Source organism: Phodopus roborovskii, unplaced genomic scaffold (assembly GCF_943737965.1).
Source record: "Phodopus roborovskii unplaced genomic scaffold, PHOROB, whole genome shotgun sequence".
Lineage (NCBI taxonomy): Eukaryota > Metazoa > Chordata > Mammalia > Rodentia > Cricetidae > Phodopus > Phodopus roborovskii.
The window spans coordinates 69,802-87,448 of NW_026126029.1; the positions used below are offsets into that span (position 1 = coordinate 69,802).

General features: G+C 44.1%; 1 pseudogene; it reads left to right on the plus strand.

Annotated features, from left to right (window-relative positions):
* Positions 1–13,677, plus strand: part of LOC127218313 (E3 ubiquitin-protein ligase MSL2-like) — a 62,641-nt pseudogene extending 48,964 nt beyond the window's left edge.
* Positions 13,678–17,647: the final 3,970 nt, after the last annotated feature.

Sequence of the window (17,647 nt, forward strand, 5' to 3'; positions counted from 1 at the left end):
ACATCAAGTCACCTAAGTGTTTACTACTTTCAGAGGGTCCAGTTTGTTGACATGAAGGTCCTCCAGCTGTAAGTCAATATTCTATGAGTTCCCACTAGTGAAAGAAGATGTGTTGTGGCTTTGTTGGAGTGGCCTTCTCCCTGTTAGAAGAATCACATCATTGTAGGATCAGACATGAGGTTTCTTATTCGCAGAATACTGCCCAGTGTGTCAGACAACTCCCTGTTGCCTCTGAGTCATGCTGTAAGGACTATAACATCAAGGACTGCAGCAGCATATATGCTGACATGCCTGCTGCCATGATGATTAACTGAAGCTTGGAAATTTTAAGCGTGACACCTCTTTTCTTTGTAAGAGTTGCTCTGGTCCATGGTATCTCTTAACAGCAATGAAAACCTAACAAAGACAGATGTTGTTTCAAGGGCCTTCAGTATTTCTGTGATAGGCTGTTCCTATTGTACAATTTATTTCTGATGTGTTCTCAGTAGTGTTGTTCTTGTAGCTTGACACTTCCTTTATGTCTGTTTATAGGGATTTCTTTCTCAGGGCTATATGCTAATTAAAGGGCCAAGAAATGTTGCATGTGAACCTCCTATTCAGTTTCCTTCTAAATGGTTCATGTGAATGCATTATAATGTCCATGTCATGAAATAAGTGTGCAAGGCTCCAGACTTACATGAGTATGTTGTCAAAGTTGTTTATATTTACATTGTGAGTATCATATTTCTTTGTCAAACATGTTTGCGTTATTGTAGGATGCAGTGACCTATGACGATGTGTACATCCATTTCACTCAGGAAGAGTGGGCTTTGTTAAATCCTTCTCAGAAATGTCTCTACAGAGATGTGATGCTGGACACGTACAGGAACCTCACTGATACAGGTAAGATTGAAATTTCCTTCATGTTTTAAAATAAGGGACCAAATATTTCTTGGTTATTGATACTATTCTGTAATTTTGATTGAGAAAAAGGAAACTTGGTTGAATGAGGCATGGTTCTAAGGTTCATTAAAGTTATTAATTTAAGTTTTGTACAATTTACAATAATACATTGTATATTTTCTGTTATTTCAGGCTACATTTGGGATGACCATACCATGGAAGATCATTGTCCAAATTCTAGAAGACATAGAAGGTAAATTTTCACATGTAAATTTATGCAAATTTGGCTCTGAAGATATTTTAATGTATTCTGGAAATTTTATTGAAGAGACACACAAAAAGAATTACAAAAAATTAAGAAGATCAAAGTTGAAAAAGGTGCAGCTTAAAGTATAGTGATGGTTCTCATTTTCTAACAAAACCATGTACCTCAGTGAACGGTAGCTCTTCTGTGTTTGCAAGGTATTCATGTAAAAAGAGAAGGAAACAATGCCTTCACAGATACCACCATTTGAATTATAGCACCTGGAGATCTATGATATAGATATGCCAGTTTGTTGAGTTTAATAATATTCAGATATTTTAAACAATATATTTCTTGTATAGGTGATAATTATATGTCCAAGACTTTCTAAGAAAAATGTGTATAGTTAATCAGGCATTGCTTATATATTTGTGACTTTGCTATGTATATAGAAAGGGTCAGTTCATGAGTACCAAGAAGGTTTTTGTGGAGAAACATTAATCCCTGACACACATGTCTGTGAGCAAAAGAAAATCAAATTGCATGAGTGCAAAGTGGAAACCTTTTCTTTGTTATTCTTACTTTAATAAGTATATCATATGTTGAGTTAGGTAGTTGTGACCCATGCCCTTAATTCCAGCATTAATGACGAAGAACAAGGTGGATCTCTTAAGTTTCTGATCAGCCTGACCTACAAAGTGAGTTCGAGGCTAGCCGGGTCTACACAGAGATATTCTGTATCAGAAAACCTAGGGAAAAATAAAAACTATATGATACTCTAAATGCAAGCCATGTGAATTTAGAATGTGGACAGAAGCAACATACGTCTCTCTCTTAGGACATTGAGAAGAAAGGAAAGATGATTACTAGCCCCCACTTTGAGGATATTTGTTGAGTGTGAAAGAAGTTTAAAATTTATCAGTATTCCAACATCATCTGAAAGATATGAACAAACTCACACTGAAGTAAATCCCAATGAACATTGGAATGGGTGAATGCTTCCATTTTTACTGGTATATTTGGCCAATGAAGTATAATTTATACTGTGGAAAAACTGATAAATGCAATAAGTATGGAAAAGCTCTGAGTTGTTTTCAGTCTTTTTCAATTATGTGAGAATTCTCATGTAAATAAATGCCATAAATGAGGCCCGTGAAATAAAACCTCTTACTCTGAATCACAAGTATCTTCAAAGAAAACAAAACAACACCTCATGAGGGAAGCATTATAAATGTAAAACTTAAGATCGGATTCTTGTTCACAATTGGCCAAGTTATAAATTTATTTTATAAATATACTGTTTCTTTAGTATCATGCATGTGGTAAAGTTTTACATGTGCTAATTATCTTTGCTGGAATGCAAGAAGCCATAAGGTTTTGAATCCTGTGAATATACGCAATGAATGTGTAAAAAACTTTTTATGTTACAGGCATCTTCAAAGGCTTGAAAAATTTCATACTGGAGAGATACCATATAGATGTCTTCAATATGGTGAAGTCTCTGAATGCCACAGTTTCCTCCAACTCTGTGAAAGAACTCAAATGGTAGAGAAAACCTATGAATGTAGTCAATGTGGTAAATTATTTGCAAGACATACTATGCTTAAAAGACATATTAGAACACATACTGGACAGAAAACACAAGACTGTAATCAATGTGGTAAAGTCTTTTCCCTATGCAATAATCTCAGAAAACATAAAAGAACACATACTGGAGAGAAGCTGTATGAATGTAATCAATGTGGTAAAGCATTTGCAAGTAATGGTCAGCTTAAAATACATATAAGAACACATACTGGAGAGAAACCCTATGCATGCAATCAATGTGGTAAAGCTTTTTCACAAAACAGCAATCTGGTGTGTCATAAAAGAACCCATACTGGAGAGAAACCCTATGAATGTAATCAATGTAGTAAAGCTTTCACAACACATGGGTGGCTTAAAAGTCATATATTAACACATACTGGAGAGAAACCCTATGAATGTAATCAATGTGGTAAAGCATTTGCAAGTAATGGTCAGCTTAAAAGACATATAAGAACACATACTGGAGAGAAACCCTATGCATGTAATCAATGTGGTAAAGCTTTTTCACAAAACAGCAATCTGGTGTGTCATAAAAGAACCCATACTGGAGAGAAACCCTATGAATGTAATCAATGTAGTAAAGCTTTCACAACACATGGGTGGCTTAAAAGTCATATATTAACACATACTGGACAGAAACCCTATGAGTGTAATCAATGTGGTAAAGCATTTACAAGTAATGGTCAGCTTAAAATACATATAAGAGCACATACTGGAGAGAAACCCTATGCATGTAATCAATGTGGTAAAGCTTTTTCACAAAACAGCACTCTGGTGTGTCATAAAAGAACCCATACTGGAGAGAAACCCTATGAATGTAATCTATGTAGTAAAGCTTTCACAACACATGGGTGCCTTAAAAGTCATATATTAACACATACTGGAGAGAAACCCTATGAGTGTAATCAATGTGGTAAAGCATTTGCAAGTAATTGTCAGCTTAAAAGACATATAAGAACACATACTGGACAGAAACCCTATGAAAGTAATGAATGTGGTAAAGCATTTGGAAGAAATAGTCAGCTTAAAACACATATAAGAACACATACTGGAGAGAAACCCTATGTATGTAATCAATGATGTAAAGCATTTGGAAGGAATGCTCAGCTTAAAATACATATAAGAACATATACTGGAGAAAAACACTACGTATGTAATCGATGTGGTAAAGCTTTTTCACATCACAGCACTCTAGTATGTCATAAATGAACACATACTGGAGAGAAACCCTATTATGTAATCAATGTGGTAGATCATATTCCCGTGTCAGTACTCTCTAGTTTCATCATAGAACACATCGTGGGCAGAAACCCTATGGATGTAAGCAATGTGGTAAATCTTTTACATGACACAGCCATCTGGTACATCATAAAAGAACACATACTGTAGAGAGACCCTATGATTATAATCAAAGTAGTAAAATTTTTGCAACACATGTGCTTAAAAGTCCTACAAGAACACATACTGGAGAGAAGCCTTATGAATGCCATCAGTATGGTAAAGCATTTGCACATCCCAGCCATCTCTTAAGTCATAAGAAATGCATACTTGAAAGACACTGAATGTATCCCATGTGGTGAATCCTTTCTATGTATCATTAGTCTTTATAATCACACACAAAAAAATCATAGTGTATGGAAACCCTGTACATGTAATCATTGTGGTAAAGTTGTGCACTTTACTTATTGCAATAATCTTTGTGGTCCAAAGAAAACTCTTATAGAAAGGAATCTTACTAGAAAGGATGTTGTATGATCATCAGCCAACACACATTGAGTTACATAGGATTCTGGAAAGAACAATATTGGAAAAGTTTGAACAGTCAGTTCAAACATTGCAATATCTCTGTTTTGCTCTTAAAAGCAAAGTCACGTGGACAAAAGCCCTAGGAATTCACTGATAAGGGAACCCTGTTTCATTGTAATACTTGTCTTTATTTAAACAAAAACCTCATTCAGATTGATTGACTTCCATAAGCCCAATCCTTCATGCTTGCTTTCTTTTACATGAAGCAAATCATGTTGTAGGAAAACTTTGAAGACTTTAAGACCATAAACATGTGGGTTACACAAATGAGTCCTCTTAAGAGAAAATATTCGCACTTTGAAATCTGTTCAGAGATTCCATTTAATTTTAATCATGTGATGTCAGTGTGTGAGTTTCTGTCTGTTCATGGTTTTTTAAAAGCAGGTTATACCCTTGAGTATTCCTGTAGGAGGAACTACAGTATGTTCTCAGAAAACTGATATAGGTCAAGCAATGAACTTTTCATAATTTTGTTCATCTGTATTTCTTACCCTGTATATATTTAAATCCTTTTTTATCATCTTGATATAAGGTAATAGGGAAGCAATCTTGGAAGAGAAAACCCACATCATGCGTATAATTTTGTGAACATGTGAGACGTCACACTTGACTTTATTCTTAATAAATAAAATTGATTCATGTAGAGATGGTGTGTTACTGAGTTCAATAGAATGAAGACAAATGATAAATGAGTTTATTATTTGGGAACAACATAAACAGATGATAATAAAGAACTGTGGAGTTGATCCTGCTCAGGAGGATGCAGTCCCTGCCTTTCTGATTTGATCTGCAACATGGGAGAGAGAAGTGAGAGACAGAGAGATGGAAAGGAAGTGAAAATTGAGGGAGGGGGATTAAGAGTTACAGACAGATTGGGAATGACTGAGGGTCCACCCCAGTGTTCTCCATCTTCTCTTCATGTACACACAACCAAAGGCACTGCATAAGAAATAACTTTTAACTGTATGAGATGATCTTGAAAGACAAAAAAATGTAATGTTAAACCTGGAAACCAATATCTGTTCCTTGGAATTTGCTAACTTCCTCTCACAAGGCCCTGAGATAACATGAATTCACACTGCTCCTGCTTTCCTGTGAGTCAGAAGGTGGTGAATAGTGTCCTTAGGAAACAAAGAGATAGCTTTAACTCTGGTTTGCCCAGACAAAATTAATTAGCACACCCTGAGGCCCTAAGGTCTGTTGACCCTAATAGCAGACCGTCCGGCCTCCAAGGGTTGCATACTCAATGGACAAAGGGTCTCACCCCCTCCCTAAGATTGTGAGTTTGCCTTTAAAAAACACCTGGGCCCAGGGGAGGGGGCTTCTCTCTAGCCTGCATGTCAGAGGAGCCAAGTTGCACAAATGTTTCCTGTAAATTAAAGCCTCTTGTGTGTTGCAGTAACTGGACTGGACATTGAGTTCTTGGGGTACCGACCGAAACTGGAAGACTCCTTATTCCGAGGGTCTTACATTTTGGAAGTTCCACCAAGATCTGGTCAACCCCCAGACTCAATTCCATTGCCAGTTGGAGGTAAGAAAGAGCTCGCAACCTATATGTTTGATGTATGCCTGATGCATCTGATGTTACATGTTTTTGACTCAAGTACTTGACTCTGTGCCTAGCCTTCACAAGACTTGTATGTTATGTGTTTTTGACTCGAGTATTTGAATCTTTCCCTGGCCTGCACAGGACTTGTATAGGACTACAGGGGGAAGCAGTCGTATCCTGAGACCCTTGGTCCCGCCCTGAACGAAGTCCCGGGTTGTTTGGAGGAGGGAAAGAGACGAAGTTTCTTTTCTCCAGGGGACAGCAGGCCTCTGGACTTTCTTCCCTCCTGCTTTGTAACTTTGGTTTGGGCGCCATTTGTCTGCCGTGTGGATTTGTCCTCTTTGTTGGATTGTTCTGGTTTTTTTTTTTTTTTTTTTTTTTTTTTTTTTGTGTGTGTGTGTCCTTCTGTTCATAGTGTTTGTGTCCATTTCTATTCTCCCCATGGGTCAAAAACTAACTAACCTATTTAAGTTTGACTTTAGATCCACAGGAGAGCTGGAGACCCAGCTAGACAATGAGCATGCTCATCCCCTGCCCTCAGGAATGTGGCAGGGCAGCCAGAGCCACTGGGGCTGAGCTTCAGCAGAATGGCTAAACAGCCATGGGCCGCACATGGCCTGGGCAGATCCATGCTGGAATGGAGGGACAGGGATATGACTTATGACCCTGCCACCACACATGTTTCATTCCCAACATCAGCCTCCAGGGCTGACCCTTCTCCCCAGATCTTTGTAATTGGAAAAACTAATCACCCCCTTTTTTGAGTTCCTTATGTTCTATCTCTAGGCTATTTGAGATGATTATCAACAGTTTTTGCTTGAGGCTAGAAAAATATCCCTGGGGCCGATGGGCGGCCAGCACAGCTGAAAAAAAAAAAAAAAAAAAAAAAAAACAAGATTGACTTGGGATTCCTTTTGATGCGCCCCAGTTGGGACTTCAACACTGCTGAAGGTAGGGAGACCTTAAAAATCTATCGCCAGGCTCTGGTGGCAGGTCTCTGAGTTGCCGTGACATGGCCCACCAATTTGGCTAAGTTAAAGAAAACACTTTTTGACCCTAGTTCAGAAGCCCAGAGAGCTTCGGTGGCTCTGGTCTTCATGGGGAAATTGGGCCCCAGATATTAGGAAGGAACTCCATAGACTGGAAGAGTTAAGAGACAGAGAAAGTGTATTGAAGGGACAGAGAAGGGAAGGAGAGAAACAAAAGACAGTAGAGAGACAGAGAGCAGAGAAAAAGCATGACAGAAGACAGGAAAAGAATTTCACTAAAATACCTTGGCTGCAGTGGTTAAAGGAAAGTTAGGAAATTTAAAACAGGCTAGGAAACCTGGGCAACAGGACCCCACTTGACAAGGAGGAACAGTGTGCATATTATAAAGAAAAAGGACACTTGGCAAATGACTGTCCCAAGAAGACAAGGTATCGAAGGTCCTAGCCCTAAGAACGGATAAAATTAAAGGGAAACGGGGTTTGGCACCCCTCCCAAAGCCCAAGGTAATTCATGGACTACCCGAAGAACAGTGGACCTCGGCGTGGGCCGGGTAACCCACTCGTTCGAGGTTACATCCCACCAGCCAACTGCTTTTTGCCTTTGAATGGAAGGACCCTGACACGTGTAGAACTAGGCAGCTCATCTGGAGCTGACTGTCCCAAGGGTTTAAAATTCCCCAACGATGGCCAGACAAGTAGGAGAATTTCTGGGGACATCTGGGTTTTGCAGGCTGACTAAGGAAAAAATTCTCCTGGACCCCAGAGCACCAGGAGGCATTTGATGCCAATAAAAAGGCCCAGCTGAAAGCATTGGCTCTAAGCCTTTTGATATAACTAACCTTTTACCCTTTATGTGGATGAGCATAAGGGGGTCGCCTGGGGAGTTTTAACCAAATCCCTAGGGCCGTGGGACAGAACAGTTGCTTATCTGTCAAAGAAGCTTGATCCTGTAGCAAGGGGAGGGCCTGTCTATCAAAAAGATATCACTGCTGACAAGTTGACTTTGGGGCATAAAGCAACAATAATAGCCCCCATGCATTGGAGAGCATTGTCTGGCAGCCACCAACTGATGATGACCAACGCCCGCGGGACCCACCACCAAAGCCTGCTTCTCACTGAGAGACTGAGCTGATTGTGTTCGCTCCACCAGCCAGCCTCATCCCACCACTCTTCTGCCTGTGGAGACTGGTGAACCAGGGACTCATGACTGCCATCAACTGTTGGTTAAAGAGACTGGAGTTTGCAAAGATCTTAACGACATCCTGCTGGCTGGGGAGATGATGACCAGTTCACTGCCAGGATCAGTTACATTATAAAAAGTAAAGAAAGGACTGGGGCAGTGGTACTGCTCGACGAAGAGAAGTCCATAAACATTAACAGGCAACAGGTATGCTTTTTCAACTGTTCATGTGCATGGGACTGTCTCAACCATGTGGTTAAAAAAAATTACTGAAGAAAATTTTCTGAAGATTCAAAATACCTAAGGTAGTAAAATCAGACAATGGTCCAGGTTTTGTGACCCAGGTAAGTAAATCACTGGCCAAGATACTGGGGATTGATTAAAATTACATTGTGCATACAAAACCAACAATTCATGTAGAAAGTATAAATAAAACCATTGAGGAGACCTTCACTAAATTGACTGTGGAGACTGGCGTTAATGATCAGATAGCTCTCCTACCCTTTGTGCTTTTCAGGTTTAAAAACACCCCTGGACCGTTTGGGCTGAGCCCCTGTAAATGGCTCTTTGGTGGGCTCCCTCCACTGGTGGAAATTACCTCTGTACATAGTGCTGATGTGCTGTTTTCTTAAGCCTCTGTTTGCTAGGCTTAAGGTGCTCCAGTGGGTGAGACAGTGAGCAAGAAAGCAGCCCTGAGAGACCTACGTGGTGGGAGTCGTGGAAGCTTCACATTACTTCCAAGTTGGAGATCGAGATTTCATTAGATGTCACTGCACAGAAACCTTAAGATTCGGAGGGAGGGAGGGAAGGAGGAAGGAAGGGAGAGGGAACTGGGATCGACATGTATAATAATAAATTACAAAAAAAAAAAAAATATGCTTTGACTCAAAACATTAAGTTCAAGGACAATTTACTGGGGAAAAGGATATCTATTCTATTTTTTTTCCACAGAAAACGAAAAGCTGTGGATTTCTTCCATACTAATGTGGTTTGATCAAGCCAGACCACCTGCAACAGAGTACCAAGTGAGCCTACATTCAAAACAGCTGGAAAAAGCAGCCTTGCAGAATACAGCCAGGATTTCAGCATCTTCTTAGAATCCCCCATGAGAGCGCCCCTTACCAGCAGGAAGTGGTTTGGAAAGAACGACGCCCAAATTCCCAAATATTGTCTATAGATGTTTGTTTTCATTTAAATGGACTTGGTTATAAAAAATAAATAATAAAAAAGACAGAAAAATACTGTTAAAAGTTTATGACTATCCTCTAAACTTAGTAAAGCAATGCAAGAGTTCTTATCAATGCTTTTAACAGTTTACTGCTAAGAGACAATGACTTTTCTCTAACTCAGTAAACCAAATCTCTGGTACACTGACCACAGGCAGGTGAAAATAAGTGTTTTTTTTTTTTTTTTTTTTTTTTTTTTTTTTTTTTTTTATCTCATGCTTCAAAGGAATTACTGGCATTTTATAATATGTCTGTAAATTGTGACCAAAGATATGTTCCTTGTAATTTCTGTATAAAAACCCAATACTCTAAAGTAAAAATGGCAGCAGTTGCAAAACACCTCCAGTGTGTTTGTTTCTGTCAAGACGGAGCCACTCCTGACATGGTCATCGAGTTTTGGTACCCATGGGGGCACATCACCCACTCTGTAGCATGAGGTGTTATTGGCCTGGTTGTACAGGAACTTCCAACTGTAAGGAAATAAAAGCAGGAAGCAGATCAAAATGTTGATAATTTGTCTTTCTCTCATCAGAAGCTTGATCATTGCTCTATAACTGTAGGAGTTTTATTCCTGAACCTCAGAAAAACCACTTAACAAACACAAAATTATAAAAAGAGTATTCTTCATGGAAAGTTGAAAATTTAGAGAGGAATGGAGCTAGGAAGATTTTTGTGTATGACCACTACTGTTAGCCAGCACATCTTACTCAGTGAGCAGTTTTAAACAATCTGCATTATTCAAGAATTCAAGCTTTGTAAGACCCTCAGAATGAGGAGTCTCCCAGTTTCCATCGGTATCCCCAAGAACTCAATGTCCAGTCCAGTTGCTGCAACATGCAAGAGGCTTTAATGAACAGGAAACATTTGTGCAAAGGGGCCCCTCCAGCATGCAGACTAGTGAGAAGAAGCCATCTCCTCCCTCCACCCCTCCCCCCGGCACAGGTGTTTTTAAAGGCAAATACCCCATGCTTAGGGAGGGGGTGGGACCCTCTGTCCATTGAGTACATGACCCTTTTAGCTGGTCTCCCTATTAGGGTCAACAGACCTTAGGGCCTCAGGGTGTGCTAATTAATCTTGTCTGGGCAAACCGGAGGTGCAGTTATCTATTTGTTTCTTAAAGACCCTATTCAACACCTGCTGACTCACAAGAAAGGACGGACAGTCTGAATTCTGGGTATCTTGTTTTCTCAGGGCCTTGTGAGGGTAAGTTAGCAGATTCCAAGGAACAGATATTGCTAGGGGTTAACTTTCCAGTTTAGTCTGTCCTTCATTTAAAATGGGGCATTTCTCTAACTTTACTTTTTTGTCTTTCACGCCCTATATCTTATCTCTAGAGAGTAAAGTTCTAGTACTCTGATCTACAAAGCACCCCACCCAGAACCCGCACTTTCCCCACCCTGTGTCCTACTGCACCCACTGTTCCACTGGTCTGGTTGAGCACTGGGACAGAGAGCGGGTCAAAAAAACACCTCCACCTCCTGAAAATTTCTTGGACCTGCTTTGAAAATACTGGACCCATCTATCCCGCTGGAGCAACCAGAGTGCCCGCCTGCCTGATGTTTATCCGTCATTACTGAGGCTCTGCCGGGGGAGAGACCTCCTAGAGTGACTGGAACAGAGTTACAGACATTGAGCACCTCTCACAACTCTGTCCCCAGGAACTCCTTCTCAAACACACGGTTCCGGGACTGTCCCCTGCACCGCTCACAAGCGGCTGCGATCTCAGGACTTCCGCCTTCCGGTCACGAACTAAAGCTTCTGGTTCGTGGCTGTCAGTGTCCCCGGAAGACACAAAAGGAAAACAAGCTTCTAGTTCCACCCGGCCAAACTGACACACGATTTCCGCTTGTGAACCAAGGACGTCAGGCTTCCAGTCACTGACTTGAGCTTCCGGCCTGTCACACAAAATGGTCCCCAGGAAAGGTTGCAACGAAGAGATGCACAACTTGAGTTCCACCCATGAAGTAAACACGACGGAGTGCGCTGCAGCCTGAGTTCCGCTTCCGGCACATTACTTCCGCTTACGGATGGTGCAGCGTGCGATTCCCTGCCCACCGGGCGACGATTAAATTGGATCCGCTTTAAGCCCAGGATGGAAATTGATCGCATCGGACATTGCGGGCCCGATAGGAAACGCCTTAAGGGACTGGACTTCCAGGTCCAAGTGAACAGGTCAGAAACGGCACAAGAGGCAGCAGAGAGCATATTCCCTGTCACTCATCGAGGCGGTAGGTGGGACTTCCAGGTGCGGCGAACAGGGCAGAAACAGAGATCACAACCCTAGGTCCGTGCACCCCTCTGGTTTTCGCTGTTTCCCTGTTTATGCCACGGTTGGCAGCAGGGTTCCTGTTGCCGGGGAAACCGGGGTGGGACTTCCGGCAACATGGTAAAGCGGGGCGGGACTTCTGCGTGGGAGCATTGACCAGGAATTAATCACTTAGAGAGGTTCCCAGGGGATGGGCGGGGTCACGGGAGCGGTGATGTCAGAGGAGTTACAGGCGTGAAGTATAGGGGACACAGCTGTCAATCAAATACCCGTCATTCATTCATTCAGTCATTCATTCACTCATTCATTCAGTCATTCATTCACTCATTCATTCAGTCATTCACTCAACCACTCAGTTCGAGGTCCTACCCTCCCACTTCCAGGAGTCCCTGGAGAAGGCGGGGTTTCCGGCTCCGCCCGAATATGCCCAGGAGACAGCGAAGCTAAAGGTGCTGGAGGTGGCATCGTGGCTGCACAGGGTGAGGACGCTGCACAGGGTGAGGACGACTCCATCCCTTCTGGTCAGGTGGTAGGCCACACGCCTTCCTTTCGAGGCCCCGCCCATAAGCCTGCCCCGCCCTCTGCCCTTTAGGACCTGCACCCGCCTGATGTCATTATTGGAGCCTATACCGTCCTGGTGAGTGAGGCCCTGCCCCTCACTGACCCGGCCCCTTGGCGTCTGGCCCCGCCCACTGTAGGCCATGGATGGCTTCATCCTGGATAAGCCAAAGGACAAGGACGATGCCTACAGGATGCTGCGCAGGTGGGCGGGGCCTTAAGGGGCGGGGTAGACCCCCCCAAGGCATAGTGGGCGGGGCCTCTTCATGGAGCTCCAGCCTCTGCCCACCCCAGCCCTGCCCCTTGCCAACCACGCCCTGTCCCGCCTTCCCTGGCCCCGCCCAGGCTGAGTGGCCAGCAGCACAGTGTCATCACCGGTGTGGCCATCTTGAGGCCACTGTGGCAGAGGCAGCTTCAGGAGCCGAGTTCCACATGCCCAGAGGCCCCAGAGGCGGAAGGGGACCCAGAAGCAGAAGTGGAATTGTCACTGTTCCACGAAGAGACCCGTGTGACATTCTCGCGGCTATCGGAGCCACTGCTCTGTGAATACGTGGAGAGCAGGGAGCCTCTGTGAGTGGGTGCGGGGTGGGGTGGGTGGGGCCAGGAAACCTGGAAGTGAGGCCTGAAAAGGAAGAGTTGTCCCCGGCGGGCGTGGGTGTGGCTGAGCATGGCACCTGGTGTGACTTCGTCCCTGCCTTGCACCCAGGGACAAGGCTGGCGCCTATGGGCTTCAGGCGCGAGGCGGTGCCCTAGCAGAGCGCGTGGAAGGGGATTTCTTCAATACCGTGTGGTTTCCACTCAACCGCTGCATGCGTGAGCTGGCTGCCATCTTCCCGGATGTGGGACCACATGTCCCTGTCAGCCAGCATCCGGCCACACCCCAATAATGAGGATTGTAGATGGAGAATGAGTATGTGAGTGACTGTCCGGGCGGGTATTCTGGTGAGAGAGTTACTGAAGGGGCGGGACTTCTGGTGAGTTTGTGAAGCAGTGACCCATTTCCCATGATGCCCTTGGTGCATTGTGTTTGATTGACAGAGCAAGCTTCCCTCAAGTGCATCACTTCCCAGTGCTAGGACACAGGACATGGGGTGAGGTGTGTGGAGGCAGGGTTAGGGGACAGGCCCACCGAGGGGAGTACACCTAAACCCGCCCCTGTGGCCCCGCCCCTCCTGATGTCCCGCCCTCACCATCTCCATGGGCCCTGCCCTTGCCCTCACTGGGTCCTGCATGAGCAGCTTCACCATCAGATGCCTGTGATGGACATTTGACATCAGGAGCAGGGTCAGAGGAGGCCCCACCCCCTGCCTGCACTCTGATTTGCATATTTAAGAGCTGCCTGGAGACTCAGAAGACATCAAGTACAGAAACTGCTGGGGTTAATTTGCATGGCCACACCTCCAAATGACCTAACCTGCATGTATTTGCAGGTCAAAGTCCCAAACAGATGGGAATACTTGCATTCATTTGCATAGCAAAAGCATGCAAAGCAGCACAAATTTGCATATTAAAGTGTATTCCCGAAACTGGGGTTTGCTCATTTACATACTCAAATGTGAAGCCCCAATCAGACTTCCAGATTTCCAGGCACTGTGCTTATTTGCATAATCAAAATTACTAGTGCATCCTTTACATAACAGTTTAGTATCCTCATTTGCATATTTAAATGGTGGCAGGTTTTTACTGCTCAGCATCAGGCCCCACCCCTTCAGCACTACCCTAGCTCACCTGTCCCCTACCCCGAGGTCACAGTGTCCAAGGTCACAATCAGTGACCCTCTCCAGGCCCTGCCCTCAACCACACCAGGCCCTTCCCCACTTTCTCTCCTAGGGTCCCCGAGGGCAGGGCCGGGGTCTGGGTATTACCTATGGTGCAGACAGGACTTGGTCCTGGCAGTGACATCACAGGAAATTGTGACTGTGAGCAGGAATTGCCCTCCTTCCCTACCCTCACCATCTCCACCCCCAGCTGGGCATGGCAGGAGTCTCCTACCAAACTCTTAGGTTACTAAGCAGCAATGCTAGGACCCAGAGGGCAGTGGCCATGGTGAGCTGGTTATGAGAGTAAAAACCCTGAGGATGATGAGTGTGGCTCCTGTGACATCACAGAGCTCACCCCTCCAGGCCCTTGTAATGTCAGTCACCGCATACCCTGCCCCTCCAGCTGTCAATCACTACAGACCCCACTTCCTGCCTCTGGGCCATGAGGTCTGCTGAGGGTGTGATCTACAGGCTGACTGGGCAGGGACATGTCAGCTATCTTTATAAAGGTAGAGGGGCAGGCTGCATGCCGAGGGCTGGATTTCCTGGCAAGGGAAACCTGGCAGTAGAGACTCAGGTCAATCATCAAGGGTGGGGCATGACTTCTGCTCGCAGATCGCAGCCAAGGCTGACTTGAGCCAAGGCCATCAGGAACTTTTGTAACTGCTGTGGATGGGACTGCATTTCCCAGCATCCTATGCGGCCGCTTACTGCTTCGCTGCCCAGAGACTTCTGGGTTTGGATGTTCATGTCCAGGACTGCATTTCCTAGCATCCTGTGCAGTCGATTCCTGCCTTTATGCCCAGGGATTTCCGGTTTTTATCTGTACTGGCCAGGGACTGTAGTTCCCAACATGCTCTGCGGTGGCTTTCTGTTTTTCAGCAATGAAACTTCCAGTTTGTAGTTTTTGGAGGCCCAGGACTCCATTTCCCAGCATTCTCTGTGGCCACTTCCTGCTTCCCTGCCCAGGGACTTCTTATTTTCATCTTTGGCAGCCAAGGACTATATTTCCCAGCATGATTTGTGTCCGCTTTTCTATGAATGGACTTCCGGTTAAAAACTTTGGGGTCCAGAACTGCACTTCCCAGCATGCTGTGTGGCTGCTTCTTTCTTTTCTCCCCTGGACTTCAAGGCCCCTAACTACAGTTCCCGGCATGTGCTGGGCTTGTTTTGATCTTTTCAGTTCCTAAACTTCTTCTGGTCTCTGAGGCTCCAGGACTCCATTTCCCAGCTTCCTGTGGTGCTGCGTCCTGTTTTTCAGTCCTGAAATTCCACCATTTAAAGGCACATAATAATTTAGAAATATTTAAGACTTAGAACAGTTGAATTTAAGTTGTATGAAGTTAGCTTACATTTACATAAAGTTAAGTTGAAATCGAATGTACAGATATATTATTCAGGACTGGGTAAATTGAGAAGGACAAGAGTGTGAAGCTATGTATAACATAGTCAGAGAAAAAAGATATTACAAAGAATAAAAGGCAAACGGTAAATGACTTACAGGTTCTGTTGGTGGCAGAAGCTGGCTAGACTCTTTCTGCCTAGATGGCTGATGTAGCAGAAAGAAGAACCATGGTGGGTAAAGCTAGGCCACATGGTCAAGATGGTGGCTGCCATAAACATATTCCCAACAGCTGAAAGAAATCGTAAAGTTTTGAGATGTAATTTTGTCTTGAGCAGATGCTGCCTCAGCCCAGCCCACCATGCTGAGACAGGTTGCAGCTGGGGCAGGCAGGAGAATTTGAGCGTGCCAGGAAGAGAACCGAAACAAGTTTAGGGAAAGAGATTGTTTAGCAGAGATATTAAAAAAAACGCCTTCCATCTATCTGTTCCCTGGCAGTAATTTGAAAGATCCCATAAAATATCGGGATCTAGAGAGCCGTTACGTGGCCAATTTGAATTATTTTCTAGGGGATATCTAGGCTACTTTTCAGTACAAAGGTAAATAAGTCTGGGTGACTTTACAAGTGGCATTAAGTGAAAGGGTTTTAAATTTTCTATCAGGCATCCCAGTGGAGTGGTGGGGGATATTTCCTTGGTCGGTTTATTCCCCATGGGTGGAGTGAAAGTGACCATGCAGTCTTGGAACTCATCAGCCCAAGAGTGTGGCCACATGATTCGAGAGAATGGCAGAGTGTTATTCGAAGCTCGTTAGCCCGAAAACGTTGCCAGGACCAACAGAGGCCGGAAATACTCAGCAGTCTGAGAGCAGAGCCGATATACCACACTGGGCAGTATGTCTTCCACCCATGGAATGTACCTGACCTTAAGGAATTGGGTTAAAATGTAAAAGGGTACCTTACCTAATTGAAGCCTGTGTGGGATGGTATTTCCAGTGAACGGGGGGGGGGGGGGGATGGTGGTGGAACGCTGGTATCTGAAACAAGATCCTGAGTGTTTCTGGCTGGCCGCCCACCAGCAGACAGCTGTCAGTGACCCTCATGTAGAGCCTGCCTGGGTTTCGGCACCAATGTTGTTCTTTTGCTGTACAGCTAATGCCTAAGAAACACAAACGCGAGACTCAGCGCCCACGTGGAGATTGTTGAGAGAAGGGTGAGAAAGAAGGGGTAGCTGGTGGCCAACTGAAAGCACGAGAGAAAGAGGGGGGTGTGGGGCACTTGCTTTAAAAGGGGAGGCTTGCACATGTGTAACTGAGTCCTCTGGCTGCCAGGTAAACCTTGAGCCGTCAGGTAAAGCTGATGTAGCAATGACATGGCCATGAGGGTCCCGCCCATCTTCAGGGGGGGGGTCAAATGGCTGCTAGTTCCTAACAATCAGATTACTAAGTGGAGTCACTATTTAGCTACACATGTAGTTAAGTGTAAGCCACTAGTTAGAGACAAAGTAACCCACTAGTTAGCCACACATACTATCTCACTAGTACCCACACACACCATGCCACTTGTTAGCCACATACTTAACTCACTATTTAGCGACACATATGAAGTCACTAGTTAGACAAACACCTAAATCAATAGTCAGCCCCACACCTATGTCACTAGTTAGCCACAAAAACTAAGCCACAAGTCCATCACACAAATAAAGCAGTACTTAGCCCCACACACTAAGACAGTAGTTAATCATACACCTAAGTTAATATTTAGCTACATCCCTAAGCAGTAATTAACCACATTGACTAAGTCACTAGTTAGCCACAAAGCTAGGTTACTAGTTAGCCACAGTCTCTATGTCTCTAGTTAGTTACACACAATATATCACTACTTACCCACCCATACTAAGTCAGTAGTCAGCCACACATCTAATTTACTAGCTAGTCACAAACTCCAAGAAAATAGTCAGCCACACACACACTGAGATAGTAGTTAGCCATGCACCTATGTATTTCTATGTATTTAGTCAACTACACACCTAAGTTACTAGTTAGCTACCAACACTAGGTCACTAGTTATCCACACACATTAAATCAGTAGTTAGACACACACACTATGTCACTAGTTAGACACATACTAAGTCTGTCTAAAAGAAAAACAGCTCACACTAAGGTGGTCCCAGGACATGGGAATCAGGCCTTTATTCCCAGCAGCAGGGATTTGGAGATAGGAGTGACATGGCTGGACAGAGAGAGGAAGATGAGGTAGA